Raw genomic sequence first — 13,465 nt, 5'->3', positions numbered from 1 at the left:
CATCGGCCTAAGATCTATAAAGAATTCGAAGCTAGCAGTTGTGGGTAAGGAACCCTAAGTCCGTTAAAGTAGTGGGGTAATTATGAATAGAAACAAATTTTATTCAAAGTAAAGAATTAACAAAAAAAAACACATCAAAAGAGGTAATATTTACAATAAACAAAATATTTGATATATTATATTATATATTACTTCATCCAAATACGCCCAAGCGCGTAACATACAAGTGATTAGTTTATTGTTAATCCTCGTCATCAAAATCATCGGACGAGACACTATAGTGTCACAGACCGTTTCGAACCTTTTTTTTTCGCGACGTCAATTATTCCGTAACAGAAGGCGCTATATAAAGTTTTGAGTTATTTATTATCTAGGCTCTCTAGGAGGTGCTATTAAAACATTCCAGTGAGGACACAACCGGCGGAGCGCACTCTCGGAACAAAGCGGTAGAGACGCTACATTGAAGTAGTCACGGAGGTGCTTTACTGGAATTCTAGTGAGGACTCGCAGCACTGCTTCGCACTTACAAATTTCGTAGTCAGCGTCTCAGAGGTGCTACATCTTTGTAAACACAACACTCACACTTCTGTGCTCACACTAACGTGTATTGTTGTCATAGGCGCAATTTTAGTTTTCAACTTGGAAGGGCTTAACATATTTAAACGAAACAGACCCGTAGGGGGCCCTGCCCCCCACAGTCCCCCATTCAAATACCGATATGGTGATATCATATTTTTCTCACCTACTTTCCTACATTTAATACATTATAATGCATCTATTAATAAAACTAAAAATATTTGTATAAAAAAAAATAACAAAATTTAGGTATATTATTATAATTGGAACATTTCGGTTAGAAATTGGAAATTTATCTAATATTTTTTCGTTGGACAATTTATTTGATAAATCTCGTTCTATATAAATTAATGACAAATTTGTAAACCTATCTTGATTCATATGTGTTCGAAGCCAATTTTTGATCTTTCTCATTGCTGAGAATGATCTTTCACATGTTGCAGAGCTAATTGGAATTGTTAAAGATAATGATAGCAGTTTATATAAATTAGGACACCACTTATAATCCATTACAATATATAATAGCTTTTCATATTATGTATATTTTATATTTATACACCTTTATATTGTGCAAAACAGTCCAGCTTGTAATGTTTATACTATTGTTATCATGTTAGATATTTATAATTATCTCGTAATATTGTCCGCATATATATATCCACATACTACATAATTGTTGAGCTATAATAGTTGTGTACTTGAAGCTATATAAATAAAAATAAAAAATAAATAAATAATTTAAGATAAAGCTCTGCATCTATGTTTAATTTGATATCTTCCAAATTGAAACTGGGGTTTCTACGCGACACACAGTTTTTCACCACAAGCATTTCTGATTGAAGGGTATTTACATCCAAATTTAAGAAATCCTAAAAATTGATCAACATATTGATATTTAAAAACATTAATACATTATAAAAACTATACTTTGTACTGTTCAATAAAACATTGACTCTCATAATAATTCATTTTATGAAAGTAATCAATAGATGTTGCCAATTCCAATCTATTACATGAAAACATCTTTTTAAAATATATTATTAAAGTGTCTATAATTTGATAATAATGAGTCCTCCAATAACTTTTTGTATATTGATTAAACTAATTTTTATTTTGTTGCTCAGAACTTGTAGTTGCAAAAACATGAAAATCTTCTAAATTACTTGTTGATTGGCGTTGACGTTTACTTGTTTTACTATTGGGACCTTTAATAAATAATATAGATTAAACATTAGATTCTAATTAGTTTAATAAAAGAATGTATAATTCAAGCAGTTGAAGAAATTTGTCCAGAAAGAATTGATACTTTCAAAAATATTAGCCTTTCTGCTAACACAGTTACCCGTAGAATTGACGATATTAGTAATAATTTAAATTCTCAGGTTAGTAATAAGACTCAAGAATTCATTTCGTTTAGTATAGCACTTGACGAATCAACAGATGTATCTGATACGTCACAGTTACTTTTATTTATTCGAGGTGTTAATAAAGATTTAGAAATTTCAAATTGAACTACTTTCTGTACATAGCATGCATGGAACTACGACAGGTATCGACATATTAAATTTATACCAATTATATTTAAGTATATTGTAGACAATATTTTATAAAAAGATTTAAAGATAACTTACATTTGTATACCTATATTTTCATAAAATTAAAAATTATATGTGTTAATAAACTTTTGGCCCGCTAAGAGCATTTGATATTTTTTGTGGCCCTTCAATAAAAAAGTTTGGAGACCCCTGCATTAGAATATTAGCGCGGTGGCTAGACGTGGCCGCCCAAATTTCCCCTTCTATGTCACCGCCGCCGACACCGCCAACCGCCGCGCCGCCGACGAGCAGACGATAGAGCAATAGACCGACGAGCAGATATATAGATATGTCTCGGATATTCAAAACTTTATCGACAGGGGCGGCTTGAGTCTACAAAACTCCCGGAGCAAGCTCCACGAGCGAACCACCCACCCACCCATATTTTACTTAGGACATAATATATCTAATATACCCGATTTACAGCAAATCACCACCCCCCCCCCCCCCCCCCCAATAAAAAAATGAACTTACTTATAGTTATGCCAATACACTCACCAACTAAGTTTAATAGGATCAATGCAATACTTATATTATATGAAACAATAATTTCAAAAATATAAAATTTTATAACGTGGTTTATTCTATATTAAAAAATATGTCTTAACTCTTAATAACATAAAATTACTTTAAGATGGCATAAGTTGTTTTTTATACACTGATGAAATTGTACCCATGCGATCTATGGCTTTTTCAAAATCGATTTAAATTAGTCCTTCACAAGTCAATAACATCATGTGTTCTAATCTTGAATCATTTGTAGTAGATCTTAATCTGGTTTTAATTAACTTCATTTTTGAAAATTTGCGCTCAGCTGAAGCGGAACCAATAGGCAATGTACATAAGGCTTTCAGCGCTAAAAATACATTTGGAAAGGTATAGCGTAAGTCTAAAGCACTCAACAGTTTAAAAAGTTCACAAATTGATTGTGGAGTCTGCACACTTTCATTTTCAGTTTCACTGTGGGTATCAGAACTTGAAATATTGTCTTCATAATTATTATCATTTGAATGAAAGGTGGTTGGAAATTTTGAACCAGATATTATGGATTCAAGATTTTGACATAGTTGTAGATACTCTTCTTTGAGTTGAGTCATATCAATTTCTGGTAACCAATTACAAATTGCTTTGAATGAATCAGATGGTAGTGCAATTGTTTTACTTTTAACAGAAGACATCTTATCAATTTTAAAGATTGACATTTCTTTAACAATTGCTTTACTTTCTTTGAAATCAGATTTGAACTTTGACCATAAAGCATCTACAATAACAAAGAATGTTTCAGATCTGAATTTATCAAGTGGTTCTAATAAACTATCGTTACTACAGGTTTCTCCGACTATTCGTTTTGCTGTTATCTTTCTTTTAACTTCCAAACATGGTTCAATATTCCATTTATAAGCAAGGCTTTTTGCTTGTTGTTCAATCTGACTAAATACAGAATTTTTATTGTCTCTGGATCTCAATGTTATAATTTGCTCTAAAGCCCGATCAATAAATATAACAGCTTGAAAAAAAATCAATATTAGCTGACTGTAAATACTTGGATACTGGTGAAGTAATATCAAAAATATTTTTAAAAACCACAAGCATTAAAATGAATTTAAATTTTTTAGTTTTTTTTACTAAACTTTTGGCCATATTTTTTGTGTTTGAATCATTATCTTTTTGTAATTCTTCTAATGCTGCTAAAATTGCAGGAAACGTTAATAAAATCATTTGTATAGCTGAACTGTGCGATGACCAACGAGTAGTTGACAACATTTTGAATCTGAGGGGCCTTTGTTCTGGTATCAGTTCTACTTGTTTGATTTTGAATAAAGCATTTCTTTTTCTAGCACCAAAGTATGAGTACAAACATTCTAAAACACCAAAAAAATTTATTGCATCCTTGCAAGAACTACATGTATCAACAATAACTAGGTTTAGTTGATGTGCATTGCACCAAATATATATTGCTCTTGGTACTTATTTCTGTATTAATGTATGTAAACCATTTATTTGTCCTTTCATAACATTTGCACCATCATATGATTGACCAATAAGCAATGTATGCCAATCAATGTTGTACGAATCACACATTTCGGTAAACAAATCGTAGAGACCTTTTGCGGTTGCATCTTCAGCTAGAGAAACAGCTATAAGGTTTTCGTGAATATTACCTTCATTGTCACAATAACGCGCAATCATAACCAATTGATCAGTCTTAGCTATATCTGTTGATGTGTCCATAATTATTGACATATATCCAGATTAGCGAAGATTGTCAAGTATAGAGACTCGTACTTCTTCAGCAAGGCATTGCAGCATAATATTTTGATTAGTTTTACTTAGAAAATATAATCTACTTTTTTTTATGGAATTTTTAAATTGTTCTAAATAAGTCGCTAAAATTACATTATGTTTTGCAATAACATGAGCAAGATCAACAAAATTACCTCGATTTTGACTTAATTTATTTTCATCATGTCCACGAAGTGCAATACAATGCCTGGCCAAGTATAATGTAACATCTCTCATTAGAATTTTAACTACTTCTCTATTGTGCATTATTTGTTCATTATTACCTTGTTTAATTTGTTCAAAAACTGAATACTTGGAAATATATGTTACTCTGTTAATTGCCGCTTGTCTATGCGCTGTTGAATCTTCATGTGATGATATTCGACGTTGTCCGTGTACCCAATCATTAACCCCATGTACTGTCCATCGCTTATCCTGATCACAATGGATTCCATGCAAGATACACCAAATGCAGTACATCCTATCTTTCGATACAGAATATGACAACCATCTCCGATTTAAAATTCCCATTATCTCATCATTTTTGTTAAACCATTCTGGTAGAAATGATCGGTTAGTTTTTGTTGATTTTGGAAAATTGTAATTTATAATTTGGCAAGGACCTAGTTTTATTACATAACAAAGAACTTCAGGAGTAATTTGTTGGTTCACCAAATTAGCTGGGTCATTGCAATTGTAATTGATTAATAATTTTCCTTCTAGATATTCTATAGGTGGACCATTTTTATCTAAACAAAAATGTTTATTATTATAAGATGGGAAAATTAAAAATGCATTATTACATAAGGTGCTTTAGGAGCAATAAAATTATAAAATTTGACTAGTGTACAGTTAAATTTTTTATTTTAAACCAACTGATTTGTCATTATTTTTAAATTATTCTTAACATTTACCTTCTTCATTGAGTTCAATGTGTTCAGTTTCTGGTATAGTATTAATTGTACATAACTGTTCCAGTCCACTATAGTAAGTACCTCTTGCATGGTGGACTGGTCACTCATAACTTCTAACTGATTATTAGATCCATTACTGAAACTATTGGTCACAGCTATAAAATATAATGAGGAAAAAATGATTACTTGAATCTATTTTTTTAAATCAACTGTGATTTGTCATTATTTTTAAATTATTCTTAACATTTACCTTCTTCATTGAGTTCAATGTGTTCAGTTTCTGGTACAGTATTAATTGTGCATAACTGTTCCAGTCCACTTGATGGCTTACTTTTTTTAGTTGGAGATTCAAAATCTGTCACACATTCCTAACACAAATATGTGTGTTAAACATTTATAATTAAAAATAATTTTGTCAAATAATATACTCAAGCCATATTATACAAGGATACTATTTAGGTAGTTATACATGGGCAATATTATTTAATATGATAAAAAAACAAGTATTTAATTTTAAAAAATAATTGTAGTAAGTACCTCTCGCATGGTGGACTGGTCACTTCTAACTTCTAACTGATTATTAGATCCATTACTCAAACTTCTCAAACTATTAGTCGCAACTATACAGTATAGAATAGAATAAAAGATTAGTTATATGTAAATATTTAATTAATAATTATGTACTAGTTAAAAATTAGTAAATAGATTAAAATCTACTAACAATTAAATAAACATGCAAAAACTATGTAAAATATTATAATAGTTTACTCTACTCACTGCTAATTTTTGAGTAATAAGTATTAATCAGATTACATCCAGTAAGAGATTTTCTTATTCTGCAAGACTTTATGTGTCGTTGCCAGCTAACCTCATTTAACTTTTGTTTTTTTATGCCACAAGGGCACATTTCATTTTTTGTGTTCAACATTCAGATGCTTTAAATTGTACAATATAAAAATTTTCAAGAATTTTGAATTTTAAAGGTTATCACTTATTAGTATTATTCACATGAAGTATGGACTGATATAATCAAGCAGCGTACACGGAAATTGTTAACAACAATAATTCTAAAAATAGTTGTGAGAACCCGTCTTCAGGGCCAGTAGTACCGTTTACGATTACACTTCGATTACGCTTAATCAGCTGATAACAGATAACAGATAACTATACCATGATATAGATACGTTAACGCGTTTACACACCATATTTTATTGATTATAATTTATACTTTTCTATGCTTATAGCCTGCTAGTGGCAGTGGCTACAGCTACATCCCTACATGTTAGTTGTTTTATGTTTGTTATATTGCTATGTTTATCTATTACATTGTGGTTTGTTTTGCTGTTACGGCTTAACTATATTTGCATGCTAAATAATTATAAGATTTAGATTAAGTTACATATTGGTTTCACATATTTTACTGCCTAGTAGATACACACCCACCCTTTTTCAAGTCAGGAGCAGGCGCTCCTGGTGTTCTTAATACACGCCGCCCCTGTTTATCGATAACACATTATAATATTATTAATTTCGATTTTAAATTAACATGGTGGCATGACGTGTCATTTATGATTCTATTATAACGCTTGCCGCAATAATCGACGACGCACACAGGCTTTCCCAACAGGAGTAGAAGTGGGGGTAGGCATGCTGTACTCTATGGCATGCTGTCCTACGCTCGCACCACTGACCAACATACGCGTAGCGTTTATATTTCATTTGTATAACGACACTCACGGCTTGCGAACTGTTTTACTTATTATTGTAGTATTCGGCACATGCTGTGAAGTTGTGATACGTCTTTAGCGTTTTTTTATTTTAAGGTGTTTTACTTATTATTTTTGAATAATAACGCGTCTTCGTATACGCACACTTACCTACATACTTCATGAACGGTTTTTTCTACATATTGAAAATTGAAATGTATTAAAATAACATGAAGTCGTGAGATCTTAGATATCTTTCTGTTGTAAATTATTTTTGATATCATTGCCGTATTCGGCACACGCTGTAAAGTCGTGAAATATCCTATACGTTTACGTATAGTTACACAAGGTGTTTTACTTATTATTTTTGAATAATAAGCGTCTTTGTATACGTACAGGTTAGGTGTACTTTACCGGCACTACAACACATTCCAGGCGCCTCTTCTTTGAATTTAAGAGCATCGCAGTATACGCGTTTATGACTCATAGTACCCAAAGATACAGTTTCATCCGTCTCATAAGCTATTTCCGATTCATATTTCATGCCGGAAAAAGCTTTTATTTTCCATGGAAGGATTCGCCTTTCTGATCGTCCTCCTGAATTATTTTGTTCATATCTATGAACTTGCACTCTATTTACTTCTGGATTTTTTTTTTATACTTGGCTGCTGCTTCTTTATGAACTTCTTTATTTTTGAGCTGATATTTAGTAGCAGATTGTATAAGCTGTTTTTTTCTGATATTATTTGTAAATCTTGTTACGTACCCACGTATTAAGTAGTTATATATTAACTATGTACAGCGCGCCGCACGTTTCTAATAATATTCGACACTATAACTAATAAGGCAATTAGTATAGTATAACATGCGGAGGTCGTTGCAAAATCGTAGAGAAAACAATTAACCTATAGAAGGTGCCGTCACATACGCATCTTTCCTGGAAAGCCAACGCCCATACGCAGGATACGAGTCGACCAGCATACCAAATACGAGACCCGAACTCTGTCTCATGACCGAGCTTAGCCACTACTACAACCACCCACTCCAAAGGACATAATCATATATATAGAAGCACAGGACAAGAGCTCTTCAGACGGTTAGGGACATTCAGAGTCAGGTCGTAACACCACTCACAGTTTATATTCTATCTTTATATTATAACATTGTATTTTTGTATTACGATAATAAACATTCATCATACCTAGTACATCACGTATTCTATCTCTGCGTTGATGTATATATCGACGTCGGTTGGGACGTAACAGAATTTTGGCGCTGTGGACAGGGTCTTCCAAGATACAAGGAAACTTCAATCAACAGAGGCAATTTCACCTTCGTGGATCACCGTTGAACTGAGGAGTGCACGCTTCAATTCAACGACTCTGGGAAGACCGAACTTTTGTTACAATTCAACTACGGCGAGAGAGATCAAGCAACGAGATGAATACAGCAATGTTGTAAGCATAATTTATATAACCGTTTCCTTTGGTCTATTGGTCCATCGTATTTAGGGAAATTATTATTAAAGGGCAATTTATTTAAATTATTATTGAAGTTATTAAAGGGCAATTTTTGAATAAGTTATTATTGTGATTTATTAAAGGGCATTTATTGAGAATTGTTATTGAAGTTATTATTGAGAATTATTAAAGGGCATATTATATTATTTTGAGAATTATTATTGTGAATTATTACAGGGCATTATTGAGATTATTATTGAGATTATATTTATTATTGATTATTGAGTTCATCTTATTTAAGTACAACTCCCTTGGAATTAGCTACTCTATTGTATAGAACACGTGTAGATTTTTGAAGCCCATGTTTAAGCCCCTAGCCCATGTTTAAAGCCCAAGTTGAAGCCTACTAGCCCGAGTAGAAGTCCCTATGCCCAAATTTCAAAGCCCAAATCGAATAAAAATATATGAATAAAAGAGTTTTATGTTTGAAATCTATATTAAACGTTAGGAAGAATTAAACAAATATTAATGAACAATAGTTCAGAGGAAAATATTAGCGACGAATTCGAAACTATAGCTAGGGAAACATTAGATAGAATAATTGAAATAATCGAAAACGAGAATAATTTAGAAATTGACGTAAACAATACTGATAGCGAAATAATTGACAACATAGAAATACATAATTTAGACGAAGAGTTAGACACATTTAACGAAGAAATAATTAACGAACGTATAGAGATCAAACCAATAAGTAGTGATATATTAAATAAAAGTTTAAGATTAATAAACCTAGAGGAGTTTGAAAATAGTCCTACTACTGGCACAATTCGCCAAGGTTTACGAAGTAATAGAAATACTATTCACACCGAATATATACAACCGAAAAGAATAGTCAAAGCTAAGAAAATGACAGGCGGTACCGATATGAAACCGATAAGCGCGTTAGACGCAATAAAATTAATTCCTAACTATTCAGGACAATCCGAAATATATCCATTTTTAAATGCATGCGAAGTAATTATAAGTACGGTAGACTCAGAACAGCACCCTTTCATGTTGAAAATGATAGCAGCTACTAAACTATCAGACAGAGCTTTTAACGTAACCAGATATAAGGAAATTATAGAATGGGGCGATATGAAAAAAATATTGTTAGACGCATTCGAAACTCCCTACGGAGCAGCTAACTTACAAATCGAATTAAACATAGTAAAAACAAAACATAATGAAACCATATGCGCGTACAATAATAGAGTAGAAGAAATATATCAGAAACTATGTAACACGGTAGCCATAGACAAAACACCCACCGAAGCAAAAATATTACGTGACAATATTAGGGAACAAGCGTTAGTCAGTTATATAAACGGTTTAAGCGACCAAATAAAATTCGAAGTAAAAACAAAAAATCCTACTACTCTCGAACAAGCAATGCAGATCGCGTTAATTACCGAAAAAAATATTCGTACATATAATGATGTACAAGACATTTTCCGCGCAAATAATACGTATAGCAATAGAAATACGCATCAAAATAGACAATTTAATAATAATAATCAAAACACATCGTACAACTACCGGAACAACGACAATAACAATAATATAAACAGAAACAATAACTACGGTAGGAATACTAATAGAAACCCAAATCCGAGGAGCAACAATTTTAATGTTAGGCGTTGTTATACGTGCAATCGCGAAGGACATTTTTCGTCACAGTGCCGAATGAACAATGTCGCGTATAATAGTAGACCACCCAATCAGAATAATTTCACACGTCCACCGACTAATTATAATGCAAGGAGCGAGTCATGCACTTACTGCAACAAACCGGGACACAATATAGCCGTCTGTTATAAAAAACAGAACGACGAGCGACGTAATAATAATTCGGGAAACGAGCGGACATCTCACGTGACCCCCGGAGCGCGTGCGATCAATCATATATCCGTGGATCCATCCGAGGTTGTTACCCCGTTATATTAACGGAAATAAACAACAATAATCATATAAAATGTAAATCACCCGCTTGTACAGATAGGGAATTAGAATTTCTAGTCAACACAGGGAGTGAAGTAAATATAATAAAAAACCATATTTTAGATAACAATGTAATAGTAGACAAAACTCAATCGGTTAACTTAAGGGGAATTAACGACAAAATAATACAAACAATAGGCAAGCTTACCATACCTTTGATAATCGAAGGGCAAGAAATAGATACAGAATTTAATTTAGTTGACGAAAATTTTCCAATAAGGAGAAACGGTATATTAGGAAATAGTTTCTTATCAGAGAATAACGTTGTAATCAACTTAGCAAATAAAACTCTAACAATTAACGCTAATAAGAATAGGCGCGGGGAGTTACTATTAAAACCGAGATCAGAAACAATTGTATCGATACCTATAGCTGCAAAGGATGTAGAAAATAAGGATATTTTAATTCATAAGCAAGAAATAATGGAGGGGGTATTTTGTGGAAATATAATAAATACCGTACAGAACGGTGAAGTAGTAATAAGTATTTTAAATATAACCGAGAAGCCTCAAAACGTTATGTTAAACAATTTAAATAAAATACGATACGATCACGAATTCGAATACAATACGCAGTTAATAATAAATGACGAAGATAAAGGTAGACGCGTTAATGAGATTAGACAATTAATTAGAAGTGATCACATGAATGACGAGCAAAGGCAATCTATCTTAGATATATGTGAGCATTACCAAGATATATTTCATTTAACGGGGGACACGTTAACATATACAGATACGTTAACACATAAAATCAATATACCGGAGAATCAGGAGCCTATATATAAGCGACCATATCGCTTACCACACGCACAAATGGCCGAGATAGATTCCCAAATTAAGCAAATGGAGAAGGACGACATTATTGAACCTTCCTTTTCACCATGGAACGCTTCTTTATTACTAGTTAAAAAGAAACTTGACGCGAGTCAAATACCAAAATTTAGAATAGTCGTAGATTTTCGAGCTTTAAATAAAGTAACGATAAACGAGTACCACCCACTACCTAACATAACCGAAATATTAGACCAACTAGGGCAATGTAATCTATTCAGCATTATTGATCTTGCGTCGGGTTTTTACCAAGTAAAGTTAGATGAAAAAAGCAAAGAGCTTACAGCATTTTCGACTAACCAAGGCCACTGGCATTTTAAGAAAATGGCAATGGGTCTTAAAACGTCTCCATGTTCCTTCCAACGCTTAATGAACAATGTAATGGCTGGTATAGTGGGGATAAAATGTTTAGTGTATTTAGATGACATAATAATATACGGAAAAGGTTTACTTGATCATAACGAAAAACTGCGCGACGTATTTGAACGATTACGAAATCATAATTTAAAAATACAACCAGCAAAATGCGAGTTCTTAAAACAGCAGTGTATGTATTTAGGTCATATAATTAGTGAAAACGGCATACAGCCGGATCCCGCAAAGGTCAAGTCAGTATTACAGTTCCCAGCACCGACAAACGTAAAAGAAATTAAATCATTTCTGGGACTTTCTGGGTATTATAGGAAGTTTATAAAATCATATAGCTTAATAGCAAAACCAATGACAAACCTATTAAGGAAGGGCGTTACCTTTAACTGGGATACCCCTTGCCAAGAAGCATTTGATAAGTTAAAAAATATCCTTTGTACGGAACCTATATTACAATATCCAGATTTCACAAAACCATTTATTGTTACCACAGACGCAAGCGGAAAAGCTCTAGGCGCCATATTATCCCAAGGGGAAGTGTCACGAGATCTACCTATTGCATATATATCTAGAACTTTAAATAAACGTGAAAACAATTATAGTACTACCGAACTAGAGTGTTTAGCCATCATATTTGCAGTAAAAACATTTAGACCTTATTTGTATGGAAGAAAATTCATTATACTAAGCGATCACCGCGCACTTTCATGGTTATTCAATTTAAAGGACCCACTATCAAAACTCGCACGTTGGCGAATACTTTTAGAGGAATACGATTACGAGATTCAATACAAACCGGGAATATTAAATTCAAATGTCGATGCACTCACTAGGATGTATAGCATAAACGAGATAAAAAAGGAAAGCTATCCCGCATTTCTGAACAAATTCGAAACACAACTAATAACTAATAACCGCGTAAAAGAAGTAAACGGTAGTCTAATAGAGTCACCCGAGGAGTACCACATAGTATCAGAAATTGAAAAACGTTATAATTTTATGTCAGGAATAAATTACGAATTAAAACAAAAATTTGGCAACGGTCAAAAATTAACACCAAGCAAAGCAATTGGGGAGGTAAATTATTTACAAGATAAAAATAGGTACATCATTTTCTTAACTACCAAAAGTAGAAACAAACAAAAAGCAACGTATGAAAATATTTATCTATCACTATTAAATCTAAAATTATTATGTGAAGAACGATCATTGAATAAATTAGCCATGAATAAATTGGGTTTTATAGACCGACTAGAATGGGCACAAGTACGTGCTATGATTCGATATATTTTCCGAAACACAGGAATAGACATAATTATTTGTTCCAAATTAGAATTCAGTGACGAAGAAAAATTAATCATATTCAAACAATGTCACGACTCCGTAACCGGCGGACATGTCGGAATACATAGAACAATAAAAAAAATAAAAACACAATTTAATTGGTGAGGGTTAAAAGAAGATGTAATCGAATATATAAAAAATTGCGCATCGTGCCAAAAGAAAAAGGTCACGAATAAAAGAGTAAAACAACCCATGGTAATCACGACAACAAGTTCAGAACCATTCGAAAAAATAAGTTTAGACATCGTTGGCCCACTGGTCACTACATTAGCAGGGAATACATATATATTAACACTTCAATGCGATTTAACTAAATATACTATGGGAGTTCCCCTCCCAAAT

The sequence above is a fragment of the Metopolophium dirhodum genome, chromosome 1 (assembly GCF_019925205.1).
Source record: "Metopolophium dirhodum isolate CAU chromosome 1, ASM1992520v1, whole genome shotgun sequence".
Taxonomy (NCBI): Eukaryota; Metazoa; Arthropoda; class Insecta; order Hemiptera; family Aphididae; genus Metopolophium; species Metopolophium dirhodum.
The sequence above is the reverse complement of the archived record's forward strand: the minus strand, read 5'-3'. Positions refer to the sequence as shown.